The sequence below is a fragment of the Gossypium arboreum genome, chromosome 6 (genome assembly GCF_025698485.1).
Source record: "Gossypium arboreum isolate Shixiya-1 chromosome 6, ASM2569848v2, whole genome shotgun sequence".
Classification (NCBI taxonomy): domain Eukaryota; kingdom Viridiplantae; phylum Streptophyta; class Magnoliopsida; order Malvales; family Malvaceae; genus Gossypium; species Gossypium arboreum.
This window is the reverse complement of record NC_069075.1, coordinates 92,193,237-92,218,451: the sequence shown is the minus strand read 5'-3', so window position 1 is coordinate 92,218,451 and position 25,215 is coordinate 92,193,237. Positions and strand designations below refer to the sequence as shown.

The following is a 25,215-nucleotide window of genomic DNA, read 5'->3' as shown; positions in this document are numbered from 1 at the left end:
CTCGACCCACCCATCCACTATACACCATAGAATTTGTAGCATGGCCGCCAGAACAGATATTGTGACAGAGTCACCAGATCTGAATATTGTGGTAGAGCCTCCGAGCAGATATTTGTGGCATAGCCACGAGCAGAATAATGTGGCAAAGCCACTTAATAGAATATGTGGCACAAAGCCATCGACAACTGCATTATGTTAGGCACATAACCCTCAACTAGAGTAACATAACCGGCACACAGCCCTAGGTAAATGTGATCGACACAGAGTCGTCAATAATCATATATTGGCACAAAGGTTTAGGCAAATACGTTTGGCACACAACCATAATCAGGTTGGCACAGAGCCATATGTAGGTTGGCGCAAAGCCATAATCAGAATAATTGGCTTTAAGCCATTGGTAGTTGTATCATGTTAGGCACATAGCCATCAGCGATTGTAATATAGTCGGCATACAGCCTCGGGTAAATATGATCGACACAGAGTCATCAATAATCATATATTGGACTTAAAAGCCACCGGTGGATCCACAGTCGTCAAGCAACCATGCGATCCTAACAGATCAGATCTTCCTCCGTACAAAATCCCAACCCATGCAACATGTCATGTATGCAGAATGTCATGCCCATATTTGAATCAAACAATCACAGTCAAGTCATTCATATCACCAACATATATTCACAATCAAATCCATCAACCACACAGTCTAAGTCAGTCACTTGCCCACAAGGGCAAAACAGTCATTTAACACCCTAGGGGCAAAATGGTAATTTTACCCCACAAGGGTATCTTGGTAATTCTACCCTATAGGGGTATTTCGGTATTTTTACCCTACAAGGGTATTTCGATAATTCTACCCTACAGGGGTATTTTGGTAATTCTACCCTATAAAGGTACTTCGATAATTTTGTAAATCGAGGGTAAAACGGTAATTCTGTAAATCGGGGGTACTTTGGTAATTTTACAAGTCGAGGGTATTTCAGTAATTTTACAGGTCGAGGGTATTTCAGTAATTTCACAAATTAGGGGTATTTTGGTAATTTTACAAACTAGGGGTATTTTGGTAATTTTATAAACCAAGGGTATTTTAGTAATTTTACAAACCAAGGGTATTTTGGTAATTTTACAAACCAGGGGTGTTTTGGTGATTTGGTAAACTAAGATATTCTAAACAGGGATAACAATCGAATGGGCCTAAAGCCCATTCTCGGCCCAAATAGGCCCACACGCTCGTGTGGCCCTTTTAACCCAAATCTAGCCACAGATATAAGATTCACCTAGCCTAGTCCAATATTTACTACACAATCAAACAACTTATCCAATTAGGCCCGTTGGCCCATTGGGCCCACATGGCCCCTTTCGGCCCATCGCGGCCCGAAGTAGCCATCCTACAGCTAGAGTAGTGAGGGATACACACTTGATAGGAGACTGGAGTTAATTCGCGCTCCGAGCACTCTTAGTCGATGCCCAACCCAAACGAGCACGCCATAAAGCAAAAGGGTTCAGCCAAGAAAGGTACCTTTACTCTCCTCATGGCTCTCTCTATTTAAAGCCAGCTTCGCATCCACTTTTATGTTAGCTTCCCGATGTGGGATCCCTCCATCATCAGAGTTTAAATTCAACACCAACTCTTGCCGCCCCCTGTTAGCAAAATAACTACTCTTTGATTGCCATGAGTTTCGAACCCTGGACCTCCTTGCCAACTCTATAACGCCACCTTCCTGCCTCATATGTGGCGCTACTTTGCCACTAGACCATAAGGCTTTTTGTGGCACAATTTCTCTAACAATATTCTTAAGGCCTACCTACTACACCCAGGGTTTGATTCACCTTAAACCAAAATTTTTGCTAGAGTCCAGCTTTGAACCTAGGACTTCTCCAACACTTCTCAGCATACTTAACCACTAAAACAAGCCTTCATTAACAAAATTTACATGCACAACAAAATATTATAAGCTGCCTTCAACCGCTCCCATGCTCAAGGCCCAAAACTTCTAGGCCCAAATTCAGGGTGTTACAACTCTACCTCCCTTAAAGAAATTTCGTCCCTGAAATTTCCATCTAACAGGGTAGTCGTGTAACATCTACCCCACTACGCTACCGCTGCGCACTCTGATCCTACTATCACTATCACACTTCAACTAGAACTTGAAACATCTCATACATACGACACTTACTCACTGAAGCAGACACATATTTATCACACATATATACAATTTCTATATCCAAACATCACATCCACATAAAATAAATACCAAATTTATATTCAGACCAATATCTAAGGAATCCATAGTATTTCAATTTCTAAACAGACAAAAATATTCAGAAGACTTACGGATTCGGCACCGGAGACTCAGTGTGCCACAGTTTTTAAGAGAAATACTTGAAACAGACCACGTGGTTGAAAATAATTTTTTTGAAATTCAACCTTTGAAAACACAATCCACAGCCGAGTTGTTGCAACCTAGGCTCTAATACCACTAAATATAACACCCCAAACTCGGCCTGGAAGTTTGGCTCGAATCTGGCGTGTCACATTGAAGTGCTTTTTGAAAACCATGTTTCCATTAAAAACCCTTCTTAATAATTAAAAACTTATACCCTTTTTAAACCTTGTTAGAAAACCTCAGCTGAATAACATTCTTAACAACTTTGTAAAAATCTTGGCACAACTTTGTAAAAATCTTAGCACTTGCAAAAGCTTAATTTAAAAGCAATTGCGGATACGTGATGTTTTGAACAACAGTAGTTGCTTTGGAAAATCGTGTTCTAATACTAGCAATTAGAAGAACAATAAATAAAATTCCAAATTTGAAATCCAGAAAATTAGAACGGCTTTACTACAACCCACATAAAAACATTTAAAAGTAATAATCAAAACTGTAACATAAATAGTGTGTGTGGCTTCCTCCGATCCGTCTAAGGCTGGAAATTACCTGAAAGGTTAATAAACGGGGTGAGTTTACGAAAACTCAGTGTGAGATCCCTTACTATATAAAAGGAACAGTCAGTCATATAAAAGAATTAAAAGTCTGGCCCCAACCCTACTTACAGTTTCAGTATCAATTGGGCCTTAGCCCATTATAACAGACAGTGCCAGATAGGCTTTAGCCCATTACAGAATAAGAAACATTATCAGAACTAGAATCAAAATGAGAATCAGAATCAGAATCAGGTGACAGCATCAAAATCATAATTAGGTGACAGAATCAGAATCAGTATTAGGTAACAGAATCAGAATCAGAATGTGAATGCAATCCCAACCCAATCTAGCCGTATACACCCCCGTACCAATCTTACACCATGTGGGGAGACAACTCGACCCACCCATCCACTATACACCATAGAATTTGTAGCATGGCCGCCAGAACAGATATTGTGACAGAGTCACCAGATACAGATATTGTGGTAGAGCCTCTAGAACAGATATTTGTGGCATAGCCACTAGAAACAGATAATGTGGCAAAGCCACTTAATAGAATATGTGGCACAAAGCCATCGACAACTGCATTATGTTAGGCACATAACCCTCAACTAGAGTAACATAACCGGCACACAGCCCTAGGTAAATGTGATCGACACAGAGTCGTCAATAATCATATATTGGCACAAAGGCTTAGGCAAATACGTTTGGCCCATAGCCATAATCAAGTTGGCACAGAGCCATATGTAGGTTGGCGCAAAGCCATAATCAGAATAATTGGCTTTAAGCCATTGGTAGTTGTATCATGTTAGGCACATAGCCATCAACGATTGTAATATAGTCGGCACACAGCCTCGGGTAAATATGATCGACACAGAGTCATCAATAATCATATATTGGGCTTAAAAGCCACCGGTGGATCCACAGTCGTCAAGCAACCATGCGATCCTAACAGATCAGATCTTCCTCCGTACAAAATCCCAACCCATGCAACATGTGATGTATGCAGAATGTCATGCCCATATTTGAATCAAACAATCACAGTCAAGTCATTCATATCACCAACATATATTCACAATCAAATCCGTCAACCACACAGTCCAAGTCAGTCACTTGCCCACAAGGGCAAAACAGTCATTTAACACCCTAAGGGTAAAATGGTAAATTTACCCCATAAGGGTATCTCGGTAATTCTACCATACATGGGTGTTTCGATATTTCTACCCTACAAGGGTATTTCCGTAATTCTACCTTACAGGGGTATTTCGATAATTCTACCCTACAAGGGTATTTTGGTAATTTTGTAAATCGAGGGTAAAACGGTAATTCTGTAAATCGGGGGTACTTTGGTTATTTTACAAGTCGAGGGTATTTCAGTAATTTTACAGGTCGAGGGTATTTTGATAATTTTACAAACTAGGGGTATTTTGGTAATTTTACAAACTGGGGGTATTTTGGTAATTTTATAAACCAAGGGTATTTTAGTAATTTTATAAGCCAAGGGTATTTTGATAATTTTACAAACCAGTGGTATTTTAGTAATTTTGTAAACCAAGGGTATTTTGGTAATTTTACAAACCAGGGGTATTTTGGTGATTTGGTAAACTAAAGTACTCTAAATAGGGATAACAATACGAATGGGCCTAAAGCCTATTCTCAGCCCAAATGGGCCCACACGCTCGTGTAGCCCTTTTAGCCCAAATCTAGCCACAGATATGAGATTCACCTAGCCTAGTCCAATATTTACTACACAATCAAACAACTTATCCAATTAGGCCCGTAGGTCCATTGGGCCCACATGGCCCCTTTTGGCCCATCGCGGCCCGAAATAGCCATCCTACAGCTAGAGTAGTGAGAGATACACACCTGATAGGAGACTGGAGTTAATCTGCGCTCCGAGCACTCTTAGTCGATGCCCAACCCAAACGAGCACGCCATAAAGCGAAAGGGATCAGCCAAGAATGGTACCTTTACTCTCTTCATGGCTCTCTCTATTTAAAGCCAGCTTCGCATCCACTCTTATGTTAGCTTCCCAATGTGGGATCCCTCCATCATCAGAGTTTAAATTCAACACCAACTCTTGCCGCCCCCTATTAGCAAAATAAATGCTCTTTGATTGCCATGAGTTTCGAACCCTGGACCTCCTTGCCAACTCTATGACGCCACCTTCCTGCCTCTTATGTGGCGCTACTTTGCCACTAGACCACAAGGCTTTTTGTGGCACAATTTCTCCAACAATATTCTTAAGGCCTACCTACTACACCCAGGGTTTGATTCACCTTAAACCAAAATTTTTGCTAGAGTCCAGGTTTGAACCCACGACTTCTCCAACACTTCTCAGCACACTTAACCACTAAAACAAGCCTTCATTAACGAAATTTACATGCACAACAAAATATTATAAGCTGCCTTCAACCGCTCCCATGCTCAAGGCCCAAAACTTCTAGGCCCAAATTCAGGGTGTTACATGCTCCCTATAGACCCTGAGATAGAATGAACTTTCCGAAAGTGAAAAAGAAAAGCAAATCAGAGAAGGACCGAAGAGATGAACTGCGAAAATCGGATCCAAGGAAACAGAGCAAACCCTGCTCAAAATCCTATCCTTATTGCTGATGATAGGGATAGAGCTTTAAGACACCAGTATTTAATGATCTTAATCCGGGTATTAGGAGACCCAAAATTAAGGCACAAAAGTTTGAGCTGAAGCCAGTCATGTTCCAAATGCTTCAGACAGTGGTCCAATTCAGTGGAATGCCTACCGAAGATCCTAACCTACACTTAAGACTGCTTATGGAGGTGAGTGATTCTTTCAAGTTAGCTGGAGTACCCGAAGTTGTATTGCGATTGAAGCTATTCCCATATTCACCGAGGGACAGAGCTCGAGCCTGGTTGAACTCATTGCCACCGAACTTAATTTTCACATAGCAAAAGTTAGCAGAAAGACTCCTTATGAGCCTAGCAAGAATGCTTGAGGAATGAGATCACTACCTTCCAACAAATGGATGATGAGTCCTTGTATGAGCCATGGGAAAGGTGTAAAGAGTTTACAAAAGTGCCCTCATCATGGAATCCCACATTACATCCAACTTGAGACATTTTATAATGGTCTCAATGCTCACACAATGATGGTAGTGGACGCTTCTGCTAATGGTGCTCTCCTTTCTAAGTCTTATAATGAGGCTTATGAAATTATTGTGAGGATTGCCAGCAAAAATTACCAATGGCCAACCAACCGAGCAGCGTCAAGAATACGAGTTCCTGGAATACATGAAGTAGATGCTCTTACTTCACTCGCATCTCAGGTATCATCAATATCCTCAATGTTAAAAACTCTTACTATTAATGGGTCTAACAGTTTTGCAGCACAGCCACCAACCCAATTTGAAAATATAGCCTGTGTCTGTTGTGAGGAAGGATATTTGTTCAAAGAATGTCCATCAAACCCAAAATCCATGTACTACATAGGTAACCAGAACCAAAACCGAGGAAGAAAGGACCGCAATCCAATTTTTATAACCCATCGTGGTGAAACCACCCGAATTTTTCTTGAAGTAACCAATGAGCTGGAACCAGTAATACTTACGCCCAAGCTAGATCAACCCAGCAACCAAGTTCTCCTCAACAAGTTCAGAAACCAACCCAAGCTGAACCATCTAATGGCTTAGAAAATCTGTTGAAGGCATACATTGCCAAGATTGATGCCTTAATCCAAAGCCAAGCAGCTACATTGAAAAACCTGGAAAACTAAATGGGCCAACTTGCAACTGAACTCAGGAACCGACCACCAGGTGCTTTACCTAGTGATACGAAGAATCCAAAGAATCTGGGGAAAGAGCATTGCAAAGCGCTAACATTGATGAGTGGAAAGACAGTAGAGCCCAACAACATTGAAGCTGAAAAGGAGTAGGCAGACGCTCAAGAATCAGAGGAAGTTCAACTGACTGTTGAAATTCTAGTTTCACAAGAACCAGAATCTACAAAACCTAACAAGTTAATTTCAGAGCCAGCTAATTCTGATCAACTAACAACCCCGTCAGATGCAGAATTGCCACAAAAGACAAATCAACCAATTCCAGTAAAGAAATCACCACCACCCTACCCTCAAAGACTTCAAAAGTAGAAGCAGGAGATTCAATTCAAGAAGTTCCTAGATGTACTCAAGCAACTTCATATCAACATCCCGTTGGTTAAAGCACTTGAGTAAATGCCGAACTACGTCAAATTCATGAAGGATATCCTATCCAAAAAATGAAGACTCAGAGAATTTGAGATGGTAGCTCTGACGAAGGAATGAAGTCCATATCTTCAAGACAAACTACCCCCAAAATTGAAGGATCCTGGATGTTTTACCATACCTTGCAACATTGGAGCAACATATTATGGTAAGACACTATGTGACTTGGATGAGAGTATCAACTTGATGCCTATGTCAATATTTAGAAAGTTGGGGATAGGTGAAGTTAGACCTACTACGGTTACACTTCAATTAGCAGATCGATCCTTAGCACATCCAGAAGGAAAAATCGAGGACATATTGGTACGTATAGATAAATTTATCTTTCCTGTTGATTTTGTTATCCTAGACTTTGAAGCAGACAAAGAAGTGCCAATTATCTTAGGAAGACTGTTCTTAGCAACCGGAAGGACCTTTATTGATGTACAGAAGGTCGAGCTTACTATGCATGTTCAGGATGATTAGGTAACATTTAACATTTTTAAGTCTATGCAATTTCCTGACACAATTGATGATTGTTCTGTAGTATTTGATTTAGAAGATTTAATAGTAGAGAAGGAGCTCAACTATATGGAGGATCTGTTGGAACAAACTTTGACATCAGATGCTCCGAATGATGAAGAGGAGGATAAGTACTTAGCTTTGTTAGAAGCTAATCAAAGGGGATTTATTCCGCAATCCCCTTTTGAATCTTTAGAGTTAAAGAAAAGGGATTATGCCCAACCAAAAGTGTCAATCGAGGAGCCACCTAAATTAGAACTCAAGGTACTACCTTCAGATCTAAAATATGTTTATTTAGGTAACTCTTTTACTCTGGCTGTAACACCCCAAACCCGAGACCATCGCCGGTGTCGGACACGAGGGGTTAACGAGACAAATCCTCTTAAAGTACCGACCAATTTGGCATTTCTGGACAGGCTGGAAAACTGCGTCACCATCGCCTTAAAAATCATATCTCGAGTTTCAAAACTCAGAAACTGGTTTTGTAAATTTTCCCTGAATTTAGACTCATATACCCATCCATGGATTTATTTTTAGAATTTTTGGTTGGGCCAATTGGTACAGTTTATTAGTTAAAGTCACCCATGTTACAGGGATCGACTGCTCTGACCTTCGCGTGTTACAACTTGAATATCTCTCTGTACAGGGCTTTAATACTGGTGCCGTTTGTTTCTAATGAAACTAGACTCAAAATGGAATCTTTACATATAAGGCATGACTCCTAATTCTTTCTGGATAATTTATGGTAAATTTTCAAAGTCGCGACAGGGGACCCAGAAACCGTTCTGGCCCTGTCTCCGTGCAATCTCTAATGAAGTGGTCCTTCGAACCGCATCCATAACAGGCCCTATTAACAGACTTACCCCAACATTCACCTAGGTGTCGTCTTCCACATTGGGGGCATTCAGGTCTCTCTTGACGATTATTGCCCACACTAGCTATCAAGTAGCTCGGAGTCCGTCAATGGTCTGGCTCTAATGGAAATTCCCGATCGTCCTCGACTTCTTGGTGTCCTCCACGAACCTCTTTACAGCCGAGAACGGAGCTTTACTCGTCGATCTTTTACGGTAATCTCTTGCTTCAAATTCAGCCTTCTTCTTCTCCTTCCCAAGTTCTTCCGCCTTGCAGGCTCGTTCGACTAGTGTCACGAACTCCTTTATCTCCAAAATTCCCACTAGTAACTTTAACTCTTCATTCAATCCTTCTTCAAATCTTTTGCACATCGCAACCTCATCAGCCACACACTCCCGAGCATACCAACTAAGTCTTACGAACTCATGTTCGATTCAGAATCTGATCATCCGGCCTTGCTTGAGTTCCAAAAATTCCTTACGCTTCGATCGATGAACCGTTGACTAATGTATTTCTTTGGAAATTGGATTGAAAGAAATCCCAAGTAACTTCGTTCATTTGGGACTATGGAAATTAAAGTCCTCCACCAATAGTAAGTGAGTCTCAAGAACAAGGATATAGCACACTTAAGACATTCATCGGGTGTGCATGACAGTTCATCTAACACTCTAATGGTGTTATCGAGCGAAACTTCGGCCTTTTCGGCATCATCGGTAACTATGGCCTTGAACTCCTCGGCCCGCGCTTCCTAATCAGGTCTACAGGTGGTCTACTCAGCCTCACAGGATCAGTAACTGGAGGCATTGTGGGCTCTTGGGGTGCAGTATTTAAATTCGGGAATGGTTGGACAGCCGGATTGGTTCGGGCATATTACGCGACCCACTCATTCATCATGGTGAAGAAGGCTTGTTTCGCCCTTCATTTTGATTATTCGCGGATGACCGAGGCTCAACAGGCGGTGTCCCTTGCGCGGAGCAGCCGCTACACTTTCAACGTCATCCGCCAAGGGTCTCTCTACCGGGTTCCATTTACTAATCAAAACAAAAATTTCAACCGTCGAAGTCATCACATTTTAAGCACTAACAATTTGGCATGTATAGCTAGACTCACACGCGCTATGATAGTCCTAGAATCGACTAAACCATAGCTCTGATACCAATTAAATTGTAACACCCCAAACCCGAGACCATCGCCGGTGTCGGACACGAGGGGTTAACGAGACAAATCCTCTTAAAGTACCGACTAATTTGGCATTTCTGGACAGGCTGGAAAACTGCGTCACCGTCGCCTTAAAAATCATATCTCGAGTTTCAAAACTCGGAAACTGGTTTCGTAAATTTTCCCTGAATTTGGACTCATATATACATCCATGGATTTATTTTTAGAATTTTTGGTTGGGCCAATTGGTAGAGTTTATTAGTTAAAGTCACCCATGTTACAGGGATCGACTGCTCTGCCCTTCGCGTGTTACAACTTGAATATCTCTCTGTACAGGGCTTTAATACTGGTGCCGTTTGTTTATAATGAAATTAGACTCAAAATGGAATCTGTACATATAAGGCATGACTCCTAATTCTTTCTGGATAATTTATGGTAAATTTTCAAAGTCGCGACAGGGGACCCAGAAACCGTTCTGGCCCTGTCTCACGAGAACTTTAATATTTCTCAGTATACTGCTCATATGGTCGTTTCGTTTCGTCCATATAAAAATAGATTCATCAAGGTTCAGTTCCATAATTTACTCACTATTTAATTCTACTTCTACTATTTTTAGTGAATTTTCAATCTCATCTCACTGCTGCTGTCCGCAACAGTTACTGCATGAACTATGCCAATTTCATGAATTTTTCCTTGGCCTTAATCATCCATCATACATGACACAAATTATGGCCACCTTATCAAAATTTGAGTTTCTAAGACTCGTGGCTATAGGTTCTAGCATCCCACTCGACGACCACATAGGCCATTTTCACATGGCTTAAAGTTTACAACCCACAATTCGACAAAATATAATAGCCTATACATGCCAAATGTTCTTCAACAACAAAAACAATACCACAAGATTTCAGCCGGTGTGATGACTTCAACGACGGTTCCGAGCACGCAACAATACGAGTCCAAGAGACCTAAAATGGGTGACAAGAAAACACCGAGTGAGTTTACAACTCAGTAAGTCATAAGCATTCATCAATCCACCGATAAAGTTACTACTACATGTACAACAAATGAGGCTAGGTACTCGTCCATATCGAATCTATACCATAATACCTCGGACCTTTCGGTCCAATCTCGCACCAATTCATACATCCACATTTCATATTCTACACAACAAGATAATCAAGCATTTTACACATTAACTCATTTTCCAGCACAACCATACAATTTCAATCATCACATAGATTTAAGGCTTACCAAATTCAACCCCAAGCATGAACGTATTTTCTATTAGTCATGAGCTCGAGGTACTTACCGATCCGCTGTCCATACTCAATTCAATGGAGACACACCTCCATATATATAGAGTATGCACACACACGTGCTTACTACTCGATTTTGCACACTTAGTGCCACGTAATTTAAGCCCGCACACACAAGTGCCATACCTCCGAGCTCGCACACCCAAAGGTCTTGTATTTTTCCAGCTTGCACACTTAGTGCCATATATTTCCAGCACGCACACTTAGTGCCGATCTCAAATCACCGTACACACGTATTGCCCGACACTTAGTGCCAAAAGCAAACTTTCTACACATTTTACTATTTCTTTTACATTCAACAAATGTCATCACTCCATACACATACATTTTCATTTATATATATATATCATCCCATTAAACACAATTGCATAAATTTTACAATCATTTAAGCAATATCAAATACGTGCTTAATGACTTACCTCGTGTTGGGTAAAATAGTTCCAAGTCGGCTACTCGATGACCTTCGTCTTTCCCTTGCTTGATTCTCTTTCTTTAACTCCTTGAGCTTAATCAATAAATCACTAGTTTAACCATCTTGCTAAACATTCATAATTCAACTACACATGCATATGTATGCTTGTATATTAAGCAACCATTCTTACTAATCGCCCATTTGGTCGATTATACACCTAACCGAATATGCACCAAAAACTTGATTCAACATAACCTACATACTCACTTTAATGGCGAATATATATATATATGTACAATGTCAACTAACATCTTTTAATCACCTAATTTCATCTCATGAACATTTAATCAAATTTTCCCAATCTAGCATATATTTTCACATCCATTTGTAACATCATGTACAAACACATATACACATATATCAAAACACAAATTTTTACCTATCATGCAACAAGCATAAATCGCACTTATGAGCATGCCATGGCGAATACATCCCACACCATCCCCTTTCAATTTTTGGTCATGGTTAAACAAAGAAAACTCCATGTCTTACTCAAGAATGCTAAAAGAAATTTCAAGAGTAGTCAATCCATCATTACATGTATCATCAACAAGCTTCACATTTAGCATGCAATGGCTTTAACACAATATCAACCTTGGCCAAATACCATTTCCATGGCATAACAAGGATTTGAACCATGGGCTAACATGAACATCAAGTTAGCAACTAAAACATGCATGAATCTCATGACACAACCTCAAACATACCTTAATCTTGACACAAGTATGACCAAATCTCCTTCTAGCTCTCTTCTAAACCAAGCATGAAGCAAAAATCCTTCCTTTTCCCTTAGTATTTTCAGCCAAGATTTGAGAATGGATGAACAAATTTTTTCCTTTCTTTTCCTCTACTCACGGCAACAAAAGGGGGCATCCATGCTCATTTTTTTCATTTCTTTATTTTTTCTACATAATCCACTAACTAAACATGTTGGAAACATGTTCCCTTGCCCATATTCTTGTCATGGCCGCCACTCTTCCCTTTTTTGGGCAAATTGACATGCAAAACCACTCTTTGCATGCATGTACTATTAGACCATTGTAAGATTAGCCTATCACCTTTCAACAATGTTTCATACAAGTCCATTTTAATAAATTCACATAGAAATGATCAAATTAATGCATGAAACTTTCACACATGCATTTACTAACATCATAAACATAGAATATAACTTTTAATTACTTATAAGACTCGGTTTAGTGGTCCCGAAACCACTTTCCGACTAGGGTCAAATTAGGGATGTCACAACTCTCCCCACTTACGAAATTTTCGTCCCGAAAATCTTACCGGTAAATAGGTTTGGGTATCGCTCTTTCATAGAGTCCTCGAGTTCCCAAGTGGCTTCTTCAATTCGTGTTTATGCCACAACACCTTCACTAATGGGATTTTCTTATTGCGCAACTCTTTTACTTCACGCATCGAATGCGAACGGTTCCTCTTCATAGCTCAAATTAGGTGAATCTCAATCTCGACGGAGCGATTACGTCCGATGGATCGACCTATATCGTCAAGCATCGAGACATGGAAAACGTTGTGGATCCTTTCAAGCTCGGGGTAAAATTAATCGATGCGCTCTTGGTCCAACTCGTTCGGATACTTCATACGGACCGATGAACCTCGGACTCAATTTTCCCTTACGGCCAAATCTAAGCACCTTCTTCCAAGGTGAAACTTTGAGAAAGACCTTGTCTCCAACCCGATATTCAATATCTTTTCTTTTCAAATCCGCATACGACTTTTGGCGATCCGGCGACTTTCAAACTTTCACGAATTACTCGAACTCTTTGCTCGGCATCCTTAACCAAATCAACCCGAAGAATTTACCTTCACTAAGTTCACCGAGAATAATGGGTACGGCATTTACGACCGTATAAAGCCTCGTAAGGCGCCATCTTAATACTTGATTGAAAGCTATTGTTGTGGCGAATTCAATCAAAGGCGATACCGTTCCCATGAACCACTAAACTCAAGGATACAACATCTCAACATATCCTCGAGTATTTGAATTATCCGTTCGGATTGACCATCGGTTTGGGGGTGAAAGGCGGTGCTGAAATGCAACTTGGTACCCAAAGCTTCTTGCAACTTCTTCCAAAATCGCGAGGTAAATCTCGGATCTCTATCCGACACGATGGAAATAGGCACCCCGTGTAATCTCACAATCTGAGAAACGTACAATTCGGCTAGTTTGTCCATTGAAAAATCCGTACGTACGGGGATAAAGTGAGCCGACTTAGTCAGTCTATCGACAACGACCCAAATCGCATCCTTCTTACTCAATTGACAATGGCAGTCCGGATACAAAGTCCATTGTGACTCGATCCCATTTCCACTCGGGTATCGTGATCGGCTGAAGTAATCCTGAAGGCACTTGATGTTCCGCTTTCACTTGTTGACATATTAAACATCTCGAAACAAAATCAAAGATGTCTCGTTTCATACCATGCCACCAAAATCGACGTTTCAAATCGTTGTACATCTTCGTACTCCCCGGGTGGATTGCCATTCGGCTACAATGGGCTTCGTTCAAAATTATTGGAATAAGTTCCGAATTCTTTGGAACACACAGACGACTTCTGAACCTCAAACAATCGTCATCATCGATTTGAAATTCCGAGTCCTTGTTCGGAACACACTCATCCCGTTTTGCAACCAACTCATCGTCGACTTTCTGAGCTTCACGAATTTGACGTATCAATAATGGTTTGGCTTTCAATTCAGCTACTAACACATTGTCGGGTAGGATAGACAAGTGTACATTCATCGCTCGTAAAGCAAACAGTGATTTCCGGCTTAAGGCATCCGCAACCACATTAGCCCTTCCCGGGTGATAATCAATGACGAGCTCATAATCTTTTAACAACTCGAGCCATCGCCTTTGTCGCAGATTTAAGTCTCTTTGGGTCATCAAATATTTGAGACTTTTGTGATCCGAATACACATGGCACTTCTCACCAAATAAGTAATGTCGCCATATCTTTAAAGGCGAATACGATGGCGACCAATTCGAGATCATGGGTCGGATAATTTTTCTCATGTGGCTTTAATTGCCTCGACGCATAGGCCACAACTCGCCCTTCTTGCATCAATACGCAACCCAACCCAAGTAGGGATGCGTCACTATAAATGACAAACTCTTTGCCCGATTCGGGTTGCACTAGAATTGGGGCTTCATCAAATAAGCTTTCATTGATCGAAACTTTTCGACATTTCTCCGTCCATTCGAACTTAACATCCTTTTGGAGTAGCCGTCATTGGCGTGGCTATCGTCGAAAACCTTTACAAATCGTCGGTAATAACCGCAAGCCCCAAAAGCTCCTAACCCGGTAACATTCCTTGGTGGTTTCCAATCGACTATGGCGAAATTTTGTTCAGTCCACCGACACCGATCACGGACACCACGTGCCCCAAAAAGCTAACCTCTTTCAACCAAAATTCACATTTATGAACTTTGCGTATAATCGCTTATCTCGTAAGATTTGTAACACTAGCCTCGGTGTTCAAGATGTTCGGTTTCATCTCGAATAGACCAAAATGTCATCGATAAATACAACTACTGAACCGATCCAAGTATGGCTGAAAATTCTATTCATTAAATCCATAAACACCGCAGGGCATTAGTGAGCCCAAACGGCATCACCAAGAATTCGTAGTGACCGTACCTCGTTCTAAAAGCGGTTTTGGGTATGTCCGATTCTCGGACCCTCAACCGATAGTACCCGACCTCAAATCTATCTTTGAAAACACCGAGGCTCCCTTTAATTGATCAAACAAATCATCAATTCGTGGCAATGGATATTTATTCTTTATCGTCACTTTATTGAGTTGACGATAGTCGATGCACAACCTCATGGTTCCGTCCTTCTTCTTCACAAACAATACAAAAGCGCCCATGGAGAAAAACTCGGTCGAGCGAAACCTCTATCCGTCAATTCTTGCAATTGAACCTTCAATTCCTTTAATTCCGTTAATGCCATACGATGCACGGGCTATTGAAATCGGCGTGTACCGGTACAACCGATGCGAATTCCACTTCTCGAACCGGTGGCAATCCGGTAACTCCTCGGAAAAACATCTGAATACTCACAAACCACTGGTACCGATTCGAGTTTCCTTTCCGTCTCTTTACTTCCAAACACATACGCAAGGTATGTTTCACACCTTTTTCACATACCTCCGGCGGTCATAGAAGATACTATCGTTGGCGCTCCTTTTAAATCGATGAGACTCGACTCGGACTACCTTATTATTTGCACTCCTCAAATCAATGGTTTTCCTTTTGCAGTCCACCATTGCATCATGTACGGTCACCAATCCATACCAAGAATAACATCAATTCATGAAATGGTAGAAGCATCGGATCGGTAGGAAAACAGATTCTCGAATTATTAGGGGCATCTCTTGCACACTTTATCAACAAGCACGTATTGACCCAAAGGGTTTGACACTCGAATTACGAACTCAGTAGACTCAACAGGTAGAGTCTTACTGGATGCTAAGGTTTCACATACATATGAGTGAGTAGAGCCGGGGTCAATCAATGCAACCACAATAGTATCAAAGAGAGTAAAAGTACCAGTGATAACGTCAGGGGAGGATGCCTCCTCTCGTGCGCGGATGGCATATGCTCTAGCAGGAGCACGGGTCTCGGATCGGACGGTCGTATTAGAGGCTCCTCTCGATTACCACCCCTACCTCCGAGAGATTCTCGGGGCCTACCTCCACCGTCGTTCCACTAGGTCTTGCACCTTGCGTCTTATTCCTCTCATCTAGCTCGTGCAATCTCTAATGAAGTGGTCCTTGAACCGCATCCATAACGAGCTCTATTAGCAGACTTACCCCAACATTCACCTAGGTGTCGTCTTCCACATTGGGGCATTCAGTCTCTCTTGACGATTATTGCCCACACTAGCTACTGAAGTAGCTCGGGAGTCCGTCAATGGTGGGGCTCTAATGGAAATTCTGCGATAGTCCTCGACTTACTGGTGTCCTCCCTGAACCTCTTTACAGCCGAGAACGGAGCTTTACTCGTCGATCTTTTACGGTAATCTCTTGCTTCAAATTCAGCCTTCTTCTTCTCCTTCCCAAGTTCTTCCGCCTTGCGAGCTCATTCGACTAGTGTCACGAACTCCTTTATCTCCAAAATTCCCACTAGTAACTTTAACTCTTCATTCAATCCTTCTTCAAATCTTTTGCACATCGCAACCTCATCAGCCACACACTCCAGAGCATACCGACTAAGTCTTACGAACTCATGTTCAGTATTCAGATCTGATCATCCGGCCTTGCTTGAGTTCCAAAAATTCCTTACGCTTCGATCGATGAACTGTTGACTAATGTATTTCTTTCAAATTGGATTGAAAGAAATCCCAAGTAACTCGTTCATTTGGGACTATGGAAATTAAAGTCCTCCACCAATAGTAAGTGAGTCTCGAACAAGGATATAGCACACTTAAAACATTCATCGGTGTGCATGATAGTTCATCTAACACTCTAATGGTGTTATCGAGCGAACTCGGCCTTTTCGGCATCATCAAGAACTATGGCCTTGAACTCCTCGGCCGCTTCCTAATCAAGTCCACGGTGGTTTACTCGACCTCACAGGATCAATAACTGGAGGCATTGTGGGCTCTTGGGGTGGAGTATTTAAATTCGGGAATGGTTGGACAGCCGGGTTGGTTCGGGCATATTGCGCGACCCACTCATTCATCATAGTGAAGAAGGCTTGTTTCGCCCTTCATTTTGATTATTCGCGGATGACCGAGGCTCAACAGCGGTGTTCCTTGCGCGGAGCAGCCGTTACACTTTCAACGTCATCCGCCAAGGGTCTCTCTACCGGGTTCCATTTACTAATCAAAACAAAAATTTCAACCGTCAAGTCATCACATTTTAAGCACTAACAATTTGGCATGTATAGCTAGACTCACACGCTATGGTAGTCCTAGAATCGACTAAACCATAGCTCGATACCAATTAAATTGTAACACCCCAAACCCGAGACCATCGCCGGTGTCGGACACGAGGGGTTAACGAGACAAATCCTCTTAAAGTACCGACCAATTTGGCATTTCTGGACAGGCTGGAAAACTGCGTCACCGTCGCCTTAAAAATCATATCTCGAGTTTCAAAACTCGGAAACTGGTTTCGTAAATTTTCCCTGAATTTGGACTCATATATCCATCCATGGATTTATTTTTAGAATTTTTGGTTTGGCCAATTGGTACAGTTTATTAGTTAAAGTCACCCATGTTACAGGGATCAACTGCTCTGCCCTTCACGCGTTACAACTTGAATATATCTCTGTACAGGGCTTTAATACTGGTGCCGTTTGTTTCTAATGAAACTAGACTCAAAATAGAATCTGTACATATAAGGCATGACTCCTAATTCTTTCTGGATAATTTATGGTAAATTTTCAAAGTCGCGACAGGGGACCCAGAAACCGTTCTGGCCCTGTCTCACGAGAACTTTAATATTTCTCAGTATACTGCTCATATGGTCGTTTCGTTTCGTCCATATAAAAATAGATTCATCAAGGTTCAGTTCCATAATTTACTCACTATTTAATTCTACTTCTACTATTTTTAGTGATTTTTCAATCTCATCTCACTGCTGCTGTCCGCAACAGTTACTGCAGAGACTATGCCAATTTCATGAATTTTTCCTTGGCCTTAATCATCCATCATACATGACACAAATTATGGCCACCTTATCAAAATTTGAGTTTCTAAGACTCGTGGCTATAGGTTCTAGCATCCCACTCGACGACCACATAGGTCATTTTCACATGGCTTAAAGTTTACAACCCACAATTCGACAAAATATAATAGCCTATACATGCCAAATGTTCTTCAACAACAAAAACAATACCACAAGATTTCAGCGGTGTGATGACTTCAACGACGGTTCGAGCACGCAACAATACGAGTCCAAGAGACCTAAAATGGGTGACAAGAAAACACCGAGTGAGTTTACAACTCAGTAAGTCATAAGCATTCATCAATCCACTGATAAAGTTACTACTACATGTACAACAAATGAGGCTAGGTACTCGTCCATATCGAATCTATACCATAATACCTCGGACCTTTCGGTCCAATCTCGTACCAATTCATACATCCACATTTCATATTCTACACAACAAGATAATCAAGCATTTTACACATTAACTCATTTTCCAGCACAACCATACAATTTCAATCATCACATAGATTTAAGGCTTACCAAATTCAACCCCAAGCATGAACGTATTCTCTATTCGTCATGAGCTCGAGGTACTTACCCGATCCGCTGTCCATACTCAATTCAATGGAGACACACCCTCCATATATATAGAGTACGCACACACACGGTGCTTACTACTCGATTTCGCACACTTAGTGCCACGTAATTTAAGCCCGCACACACAGTGCCATACCCTCCGAGCTCGCACACCCAGTGCCGTATTTTTCCAGCTTGCACACTTAGTGCCATATATTTCCAGCACGCACACTTAGTGCCGATCTCGTCACCGTACACACGTATTGCCCAAGACACTTAGTGCCGAAAGCAAACTTTCTACACATTTCACTATTTCTTTTACATTCAACAAATGTCATCACTCCATACACATACATTTTCATTTATATATATATATATCATCCCATTAAACACAATTGCATAAATTTTACAATCATTTAAGCAATATCAAATACGTGCTTAATGACTTACCTCGTGTTGGGTAAAATAGTTCCAAGTCGGCTACTCGATGACCTTCGTCTTTCCCTTGCTTGATTCTCTTTCTTTAACTCCTTGAGCTTAATCAATAAATCACTAGTTTAACCATCTTGCTAAACATTCATAATTCAACTACACATGCATATGTATGCTTGTATATTCGGCAACCATTCTTACTAATCGCCCATTTGGTCGATTATACACCTAACCGAATATGCACCAAAAACTTGATTCAACATAACCTACATACTCACTTTAATGGCCGAATATATATATATATGTACAATGTCAACTAACATCTTTTAATCACCTAATTTCATCTCATGAACATTTAATCAAATTTTCCCAATCTAGCATATATTTTCACATCCATTTGTAACATCATGTACAAACACATATACACATATATCAAAACACAAATTTTTACCTATCATGCAACAAGCATAAATCGCACTTATGAGCATGCCATGGCGAATACATCCCACACCATCCCCTTTCAATTTTTGGTCATGGTTAAACAAAGAAAACTCCATGTCTTACTCAAGAATGCTAAAAGAAATTTCAAGAGTAGTCAATCCATCATTACATGTATCATCAACAAGCTTCACATTTAGCATGCAATGGCTTTAACACAATATCAACCTTGGCCAAATACCATTTCCATGGCATAACAAGGATTTGAACCATGGGCTAACATGAACATCAAGTTAGCAACTAAAACATGCATGAATCTCATGACACAACCTCAAACATACCTTAATCTTGACACAAGTATGACCAAATCTCCTTCTAGTTCTCTTCTAAACCAAGCATGAAGCAAAAATCCTTCCTTTTTCCCTTAGTATTTTCAGCCAAGATTTGAGAATGGATGAACAAATTTTTTCCTTTCTTTTCCTCTACTCACGGCAACAAAAGGGGGCATCCATGCTCATTTTTTTCATTTCTTTATTTTTTCTACATAATCCACTAACTAAACATGTTGGAAACATGTTCCCTTGCCCATATTCTTGTCATGGCGGCCACTCTTCCCTTTTTTGGGCAAATTGACATGCAAAACCACTCTTTTGCATGCATGTACTATTAGACCATTGTAAGATTAGCCTATCACCTTTCAACAATGTTTCATACAAGTCCATTTTAATAAATTCACATAGAAATGATCAAATTAATGCATGAAACTTTCACACATGCATTTACTAACATCATAAACATAGAATATAACTTTTAATTACATATAAGACTCGGTTTAGTGGTCCCGAAACCACTTTCCGACTAGGGTCAAATTAGGGATGTCACAACTCTCCCCACTTATGAAATTTTCGTCCCGAAAATCTTACCCAAATAGGTTTGGGTATCGCTCTTTCATAGAGTCCTCGAGTTCCCAAGTGGCTTCTTCAATTCCGTGTTTATGCCACAACACCTTCACTAATGGGATTTTCTTATTGCGCAACTCTTTTACTTCACGCATTAGAATGCGAACCGGTTCCTCTTCATAGCTCAAATTAGGCTGAATCTCAATCTCCGACGGAGCGATTACGTGCGATGGATCGACCTATATCGTCAAGCATCGAGACATGGAAAACGTTGTGGATCCTTTCAAGCTCGGGGTAAAATTAATCGATGCGCTCTTGGTCCAACTCGTTCGGATACTTCATACGGACCGATGAACCTCGGACTCAATTTTCCCTTACGGCCAAATCTAAGCACCTTCTTCCAAGGTGAAACTTTGAGAAAGACCTTGTCTCCAACCTGATATTCAATATCTTTTCTTTTCAAATCCGCATACGACTTTTGGCGATCCGGCGATTTTCAAACTTTCACGAATTACTCGAACTCTTTGCTCGGCATTCTTAACCACATCAACCTCAAGAATTTACCTTCACTAAGTTCATCCGAAATAATGGGGTACGGCATTTACGACCGTATAAAGCCTCGTAAGCGCCATCTTAATACTTGATTGAAAGCTATTATTGTGTTTAATTCAATCAAAGGCGGATACTGCTTCCCATGAACCACTAAACTCAAGGATACAACATCTCAACATATCCTCGAGTATTTGAATTATCCATTCGGATTGACCATCGGTTTGGGGGTGAAAGGCGGTCTTGAAATGCAACTTGGTACCCAAAGCTTCTGCAACTTCTTCCAAAATCGCGAGGTAAATCTCGGATCTCTATCCCACACGATGGAAATAGGCACCCGTGTAATCTCACAACCGAGAAACGTACAATTCGGCTAGTTTGTCCATTGAAAAATCCTTACGTCGGGGATAAAGTGAGCCGACTTAGTCGGTCTATCGACAACGACCCAAATCGCATCCTTCTTACTCACGACAATGGCGATGCGGATACAAAGTCCATTGTGACTCGATCCCATTTCCACTCGGGTATCGTGATCGGTGAAGTAATCTCAAGGCACTTGATGTTCCGCTTTCACTTGTTGACATATTAAACATCTCAAACAAAATCGAGATGTCTCGTTTCATACAATGCCACCAAATCGACGTTTCAAATTGTTGTACATCTTCAGTACTCCCGGGTGGATTGCCATTCGGCTACAATGGGCTTCGTTCAAAATTATTGGAATAAGTTCAATTCTTTGGAACACACAGACGACTTCGAACCTCAAACAATCGTCATCATCGATTTGAAATTCCGAGTCCTTGTTCGAACACACTCATCCCGTTTTGCAACCAACTCATCGTCGACTTTACGAGCTTCACGAATTTGACGTATCAATAATGGTTTGGCTTTCAATTCAGCTACTAACACATTGTCGGGTAGGATAGACAAGTGTACATTCATCGCTTCATAAAAGCAAGCGGTGATTTCGCTTAAGGCATCCGCAACCACATTAGCCCTTCCCGGGTGATAATCAATGACGAGCTCATAATCTTTTAACAACTCGAGCCATCGCCTTTGTCGCAGATTTAAGTCTTTTGGGTCATCAAATATTTGAGACTTTTATGATCCGAATACACATGGCACTTCTCACCAAATAAGTAATGTCGCCATATCTTTAAAAGCGAATACGATGGCGACCAATTCGAGATCATGGGTCGGATAATTTTTCTCATATGGCTTTAATTGCCTCGACGCATAGGCCACAACTCGCCCTTCTTGCATCAATACGCAACCCAACCCAAGTAGGGATGCGTCACTATAAATGACAAACTCTTTGCCCGATTCGGGTTGCACTAGAATTGGGGCTTCATCAAATAAGCTTTCAGTTGATCGAAACTTTTTCGACATTTCTCCGTCCATTCGAACTTAACATCCTTTTGGAGTAGCCGTCATTGGCGTGGCTATCGTCGAGAAACCTTTACAAATCGTCGGTAATAACCGGCAAGCCCCAAAAGCTCCTAACTTCGTAACATTCCTTGGTGGTTTCCAATCGACTATGGCGAAATTTTGTTCGGGTCCACCACGACACCGATCGGGACACCACGTGCCCCAAAAAGCTAACCTCTTTCAACCAAAATTCACATTCTTGAACTTTATGTATAATCGCTTATCTCGTAAGATTTGCAACACTAGCCTCGGTGTTCAAAGATGTTCGATTTCATCTCTTGAATAGACCAAAATGTCATCGATAAATACAACTACAAACCGATCCAAGTATGGCCTGAAAATTCTATTCATTAAATCCATAAACACCGTAGGGCATTAGTGAGCCCAAACGGCATCACCAAGAATTCGTAGTGACCGTACCTCGTTCTAAAAGCGGTTTTGGGTATGTCCGATTCTCGGACCCTCAACCGATAGTACCCGACCTCAAATCTATCTTTGAAAACACCGAGGCTCCTTTAATTGATCAAACAAATCATCAATTTGTGGCAATGGATATTTATTCTTTATCGTCACTTTATTGAGTTGACGATAGTCGATGCACAACCTCATGGTTCCGTCCTTCTTCTTCACAAACAATACAAAAGCGCCCCATGGAGAAAAACTCGATTCGGCGAAACCTCTATCCGTCAATTCTTGCAATTGAACCTTCAATTCCTTTAATTCGTTAATGCCATACGATGCACGGGCTATTGAAATCGGTGTGTACCGGTACAACCGATGCGAATTCCACTTCTCGAACCGGTGGCAATCCGGTAACTCCTCGGAAAAACATCCGAATACTCACAAACCACTGGTACCGATTCGAGTTTCCTTTCCGTCTCTTTACTTCCAAACACATACGCAAGGTATGTTTCACACCCTTTTCACATACCTCCGGCGGTCATAGAAGATACTATCATTTGGCGCTCCTTTTAAATCGATAGACTTGACTCGGACTACCTCATTATTTGCACTCCTCAAATCAATGGTTTTCCTTTTGCGATCCACCTTTGCATCATGTACTGATCACCAATCCATACCAAGAATAACATCGAATTCATGAAATGGTAGAAGCATCGGATCGGCCGGAAAAGCAGATTCTCGAATTATTAGGGGCATCTCTTGCACACTTTATCAACAAGCACGTATTGACCCAAAGGGTTTGACACTCAATTACGAACTCGAGAGACTCAACGGTAGAGTTTTACTGGATGCTAAGGTTTCACATACATATGAGTGAGTAGAGCCGGGGTCAATCAATGCAACCACAATAGTATCAAAGAGAGTAAAAGTACCAGTGATAACGTTAGGGGAGGATGCCTCCTCTCGTGCGCGGATGGCATATGCTCTAGCAGGAGCACGGGTCTCAGATCGGACGGTCGTATTAGAGGCTCCTCTCTGATTACCACCCCTACCTCCAGAGATTCTCGGGGGCCTACCTCCAGCCGTCGTTCCACTAGGTCCTGCACCTTGCGTCTTATTCCTCTCATCTAGCTCCGTGCAATCTCTAATGAAGTGGTCCTTGAACCGCATCCATAACAGGCCCTATTAATGACTTACCCCAACATTCACCTAGGTGTCGTCTTCCACATTGGGGGCATTCAGTCTCTCTTGACGATTATTGCCCACACTAGCTACTGAAGTAGCTCGAGTCCGTCAATGGTCGGGCTCTAATGGAAATTCCATGATCGTCCTCGACTTCTTGGTGTCCTCCCCGAACCTCTTTATAGCCGAGAACGGAGCTTTACTCGTCGATCTTTTACGGTAATCTCTTGCTTCAAATTCAGCCTTCTTCTTCTCCTTCCCAAGTTCTTCCGCCTTGCTTCGTTCGACTAGTGTCACGAACTCCTTTATCTCCAAAATTCCCACTAGTAACTTTAACTCTTCATTCAATCCTTCTTCAAATCTTTTGCACATCGCAACCTTATCAGCCACACACTCCCAAGCATACCGACTAAGTCTTACGAACTCATGTTCGTATTCGATCTGATCATCCGGCCTTGCTTGAGTTCCAAAAATTCCTTACGCTTCGATCGATGAACCGTTGACTAATGTATTTCTTTCGAAATTGGATTGAAAGAAATCCCAAGTAACTCGTTCATTTGGGACTATGGAAATTAAAGTCCTCCACCAATAGTAAGTCGAGTCTCATAACAAGGATATAGCACACTTAAGACATTCATCGGTGTGCATGACAGTTCATCTAACACTCTAATGGTGTTATCGAGCGAACTCGGCCTTTTCGGCATCATCGGTAACTATGGCCTTGAACTCCTCGGCCCGCTTCCTAATCAAGTCCACGGTGGTTTACTCAGCCTCACAGATCAATAACTGGAGGCATTGTGGGCTCTTGGGGTGGAGTATTTAAATTCGGGAATGGTTGGACAGCCGGATTGGTTCGGGCATATTATGCGACCCACTCATTCATCATAGTGAAGAAGGCTTGTTTCGCCCTTCATTTTGATTATTCATGGATGACCGAGGCTCAACAGGCGGTGTCCCTTGCGCGGAGCAGCCGCTACACTTTCAACGTCATCCGCCAAGGGTCTCTCTACCCCGGTTCCATTTACTAATCAAAACAAAAATTTCAACCGTCGAAGTCATCACATTTTTAAGCACTAACAATTTGGCATGTATAGCTAGACTCACACGCTATGGTAGTCCTAGAATCGACTAAACCATAGCTCGATACCAATTAAATTGTAACACCCCAA

The 25,215-nt window shown here is 41.4% G+C and overlaps 1 non-coding gene across 1 annotated transcript; it reads right to left on the bottom strand.

The window, feature by feature from the left end:
* Positions 1-5,884: 5,884 nt before the first annotated feature.
* On the bottom strand, positions 5,885-5,990 carry LOC128294814 (small nucleolar RNA R71). The gene has a single exon (XR_008285121.1). It is a non-coding gene; the product is annotated as a small nucleolar RNA R71 (small nucleolar RNA).
* Between the last annotated feature and the right edge of the window lie 19,225 nt (positions 5,991-25,215).